The sequence below is a fragment of the Cupressus sempervirens genome, chromosome 3 (genome assembly GCF_028749045.1).
Source record: "Cupressus sempervirens isolate cs-2001-9-10 chromosome 3, ASM2874904v1, whole genome shotgun sequence".
Classification (NCBI taxonomy): Eukaryota; Viridiplantae; Streptophyta; class Pinopsida; order Cupressales; family Cupressaceae; genus Cupressus; species Cupressus sempervirens.
This window is the reverse complement of record NC_143120.1, coordinates 571,799,902-571,805,711: the sequence shown is the minus strand read 5'-3', so window position 1 is coordinate 571,805,711 and position 5,810 is coordinate 571,799,902.

Genomic DNA, 5,810 nt, shown 5'->3' with positions numbered 1-5,810 from the left:
TAAGCCTTCATCTTAAATTTTCTTATCATCCCTAGCCAAGAAAATCAAGGACGAAGGTGAATGAAGGATTATCAAAGAATCAACACATGAACTGAACAGAGATTTGAAAATGCAAAGTGAGTTGTAATCATATAGATCAAACCCTACTATTTTCTTTATAATCAATGCAAATAGTTTGTATTGAAATCCTTTTAATCAAAGGTTGACCTAATAGTCATTGAAGGACTTAATAGTATATGTAAATCCTTTACCAAGATGACATTCTAATGGAATGATCAAAGTTCTTTGACAAGGCCACTCTTGACCTGGTTAGAGGATTTAATCATCTTGTTAGGAGTGGCCTTGTCAGAGAACTTTGATCATTCCATTAGAATGTCACCTTGCTAAAGGATTTACATAGAATTTTAAGTACATCGATGATTGTTAGGTCAACCTTTGTTTAATAGGATTTCAATACAGATTGTTCAAAATGATTAGAAAGAAAATAGTAGGGTTTTATCTGTATGATTACAAATCACTTTGCAATTTTAGATCTCTGTTTAGTTCATGTGTTGATTCTCTGATAATCCTTCCTTGTAACCTTTGTCCTTGATTTTCTTGGAAACCCTTCAAGAAATCACCCTTCTCTTCACAAAAAACTTAAGCCTTCTGCTTAGATTTTCTTATCAACCTTAGTAGCTTTGTTCCCTCTTACTGGAAACATGTACAAATTATCTACTATGTTCTCTTCTTCACATATCTCATTCATGCTCATTCCACCCCATCATGTGCATACTTTAAAGTTCAGCTATGCATCTCTTTAAATGGGTAATTTTGGTCCTTTTCTATTTTCACAATCATTGTAGATCTTAGGGTTCACGATTTGATTCACTAGGTTCATTGTATATGCTCATCTTCCTTCTTTTCTAGAAAATTCTCATCAAATTCATTCATTAGGTATCTTACCTAATCCTCTCTTTGAATTAAATGATACAACTCATCAATCTTATCTTCAACACCCTTTCCATATCCCAAGATACCAATTGAGTAAGCTAAAATCACGATTTCACATACACATTCAAAATAGTGTCACTTGACCATTACTATTTTTTGACACATCGGTCATCACTAAATTGCTCAGTCATTGTAGGACTTCTATCTCATCATCAACTAGTTTTCTTGGTCGATAATGATGCTCAGTCAATAGTGAATTTTTTTGACACTTATTCTGGCTTGATTGACACTAGCATCACTCGACATGAACTCCAAAGTTCCTTGATCTTTAATTACTCTATTTCTTGGTGAATCTTTACATAAGTGATATATCTTGATTTGTACTATAAAGGATTGAATGTAAACATGATTTAAACAATCACTTTGTTTTGTCAAAGTCTAACTAAACAAATTTCCATTGTAGCTTTCTTTTCATAACTCAACCTTTCATCTAGGTCCTTTTGTTATAAGAAAATTCTCAAATCCTCATCATCAATCAAATAGATATGAAATTTAGATCATATAGAAAAATGTCTCATCACTAGATTTTACATCAATGATAATACAACAATTGTTTCAATTATAGTTCCCAATAATTATGTATGAATATTTCAACAATCAATATCTTCTTTTTAGCTTCACTCTTCAAGTACAAACCATTGTTTTCATTTGTTCTAACAAGTCCAAACTTGATCAAGTATGAATGTAGAATGTCATATCATGATCTCAACACTTTCTTTGGTCCTATAATCACCTAAAAATGGCCACTAAGACTATTAGCTCCCTTCTCATCATTTTGGCTAAATTATTTAAATATTTGCCTAGGCCAAATTGCTAAAAAACAATTTATTTGATTTTAACCTATAGTTTGACTATAATATCCAAAATCCATATTTGATTAAAAATAACATGTCCCCTTTTAATTAAATAGAAGACCCCATTCTTCCAACCCACTCTAATGTGCACACATAAAGTCTTTTTTCCTATTTACAAATTAAAAGAAAAGATTTTGTCTCACATGAAAAGTCAACTCATTTCTATTGGTGGAAATGATCTTGCACATGGATCATGCTAAAATTCAACTCCCACCCTTGATCGTCCACTTCTTGATCTTGATCTCAACCATCTATACATCTTTAAAAGAGAGAACTATCTCCTTCTCTAAGGATCCCAATTTTGAGCTATTGTTATGCTACAGGTTTACTTATAAGTTTTCTTGGAGCATTTTGTGGAGAAATTATATCTTCTTGTCTCATTATTTTCATATTCACATTATCTTAGCTTATTTGCATTATCTTAGTTTCCTTTTTGCAATAGCATAGTTCACCTAGTTTAACTAGTAGATCTTCTTGTCTCATTATTTTCATATTCACACTGGCTTAGCTTATTTGCATTATCTTAGTTTCCTTTTTGCAATACAATAGTTCACCTAGTTTAATTAGTATAGCTTGGTAATACTACCATATTGTTAGCATAGTTGCATTGTGCATCTCATTTTAGCATAGTTTCATCTTTGTATTTCATATTCAAGAGTTCTTTGGCACTAGCACTCTTGATCTTATCTAAAGAATCTCCCATTTTATGGTTACTAGCAAGGGTTGCATCTCTAAGGCTCAGCTAAGAGATATTTCTATGCTTATGCACACATCTTTGCACTCCATGATGAGAGAGCTCTAAGCTGCAATTCAAGCTTTCCAACTCATGAAATACCTTGGATAAAGGTTTAGAGAAGTGCACAATTCTAGTGTACATTTTTGATGCCCATGTCCGACCCTCTTGGTATGTTATCTCATGAAACTTGTGGTACATATCGTAAAGGATCGCAGGTCCCCATGTCATCCTCCAGGGTTGTCGAATCAAGTCTACTACTAATTGACCCTAGCTTAGAGGAAAGCCATTCTAGCTTCTATCTTTAACTAGGGCCTATGCTATAATGAACAAACAAGACAAGCCATAAGATATTTATCCTCATACCCATCTATCAGTCTCTCCCAACTAAGATGGTGGTCTAGGATGGTGACATCCTTGAACAACTATTATACTACTAATCTCCCCTCTATTGGGGTTTGATCATATTAAACCTATGACATGAAAATGCTTATATTAGTACACCTTATCTAGAAAACCAAGAAAAAATCTCAAGACATATCCACCACACTCACCATATCACTATTGCATGGTACAAGAAGGATGTTGTATACATCCTCAAGGGTGATTATGGCCACACCAGTGGGAAAATAGAACGTATTATGCTCACTATGCCACATCTTAGTCAAATCTATTAGTAACCCACGGTTCATCCAGATATGGGAAATATGTAGTAACCACTTGAAGCCCATAGTATCTACTACTGTGATCTCATCATAATCTAGCTGACGTACAACTTGTAATCCCACCACCTTGGGGGATCTAATCAACAATGTTGGGAAAACTATTTGCATAACCCAAATGAGAAACAAAAGAGTGTCAATATCAACCTTAATGGATCAAGAAAACCTATAAATAATTAAGCATGAAATAAAACAACAATCACACGCTCAAATTGTGCCTCTAAACATTAAAAAATGCTCAAGAATTAACTATGCAAGACCTTTTACAATAATGATATGATTCGATTGATGAAGAGGATTTGAGAAGTTTCTCATTATAATAGCACCTAGAAGAAAATTTTAGTTATGAAAAGGAAGTTACAATGGACATTTGATTAGATAGAATTTGATAAAGCAAAGTGATTATTTATGTCAAGAAAGCTATGCCAAGCCAAGCAGAAGTATAAAATATAGTTAGTGTTGAGTAATGATATTGTCAACCAAGCTATAGTTAGTGCTGAGAAAATCTAATGTTGACTAAGCATTAGCATTGATTGAGTAAGAAAGTTGATGCTGAGTCAGAAAACTTTACAGTGTCTGAGGAATTTAGTGATGATCGAGTTAGCAATTTTCAATGTAATCATGAGATCAAGCCGACTCAATTGATTTCTTGGGAGACATAAACCATGTTGAAGATAAAATTAATTATTTGGATTATTGAATTCAAGAAAAGGATTAGGTAAAGACCTAACAAACAAATTCTAGAGAATTTTCTAGAAGAAGATCAAGAAGATGGACAGATATAGTGAATCAAGTTGAACCTGATCATAAATCCTAAGATCTACAATGCATGTAGAAAATGGTAAAGCATGAATTTCCTATTTAAAGAGATACAAAGCTGAACAAATGGTGTGTTTGCAGTGTGTGTGAGTGTGTATGTGCAAAGCTTTTATGTGAAGAGAAACATACAAAGAAAGGTCAATTAGAAATGCATGAGTGTGAGTGATTGTGAAGCTAATAGAGAAAGCTTGCAGAGATGATGTTGATGTTGATAAGTGAACCTAAGAAGAAGGCTTATGTTTTATTGAGAAGAGTACATTCATTTCTTGAAGGGTCTCCAAGAAAATCAAGATCAAATATAGAAGTGAAGAACTTATCAGCTAGTCAACACAAGGACCAAACATAGATCTGAACTAGCAAAGTGAGTTGTAATCACATAGATCAAAACCTACTATTTTCTTTCTAGTCATTGTAAACAATTTGTATTGAAATCCTTTTAAAAGAGGTTGATCTAATAGTCATTTGAAGACTTAATAGTTTGTGTAAATCCTTTAATGAGGTGACATTCTAAATGTAATGATCAAAGTCTTCTTACAAGGCCACTCCTAATAGGGTGAATAAATCCTCTAACTAGGTCACATTTAATAGTGTGTTTTGTAACCTTTAACAGGGTTGGCTCATAATGGAGCTCACTTTGAAAGAGTTAAAAAGAGTGACATGTTGATGGTGGTATTTCCCAAATTGGATTTCCACATAAAATCCTAGTTCCAAAACTATGATGAATGCTTTATGTGTGCTTACATTTGATAATTTTTTCATCACGCAATGCAAATTATGTTTATGATAGTTTTACAATATAGACCGAGCAATAGCAGAATAAGCATAATAGTGAAATTTTTATTTTTTAATTGTTCAAGTGGTACATATTGACCTTGAGCAACTAATTCACCCTCTCCCCTCTCTCAGTTATTCTAAACATTTCTAAATATTGGTATCAAAGCTCAATGCTTATAGAGAATTTTTTTAAGGTACCTACAACTAAAGATCATGAATATAAGAGAGATGTATCCAAGATTAACAAGGAAAAATTTCCTACATGGAAAACCTTGATGAAGTTTCACATATTCTTTATCAATAATGTTGTTGTCAAATTTTTGGACAATGAATATGTAAATGTAAAAACTACCCCTCTGACTGTTAAACAACTAAAAAAAAAGCTAGAACACAACCAAACAATTTTGGAGATTGCATCAGCCCTAAGCTATGTCAAGTTTGATTACCTAAAAGATCATGATAGTGCAAAGAATATGTGGGCTAGATTGAAGACCATATATGGAGGTGATGACAATTTTATAAGAGAAAAACTAGAAATCCTGAGAAGTAAATTTGATGACATGAGAATGATGGAAGGTGAGAACATAATACAATATTGCACAAGAGTTAAAGAGGTTTTTAATGTTATTCGAAGTGCAAATGGAGAAATCAAAGATGAAATAGTGATAACTAAGGTATTGAGGACTCTACTCCCTATCTATGCCATTAGAGTCTCTGCAATCCAAGAATTAAGAGGCACACTAGGTAATAGTTTTACCTTAGAAGATGTAATTGGTAGACTTGCTACTTTTGAGATGTCTAACTTTGATAACTACACACTTGCTACTATTGAATCTTCTTTCAAGTCACAACTAGTTCTTAGCAAGAAGAAAGGAAAACATGTGAAGAGTGAAAGTGATAGTTTTGATGATGAGA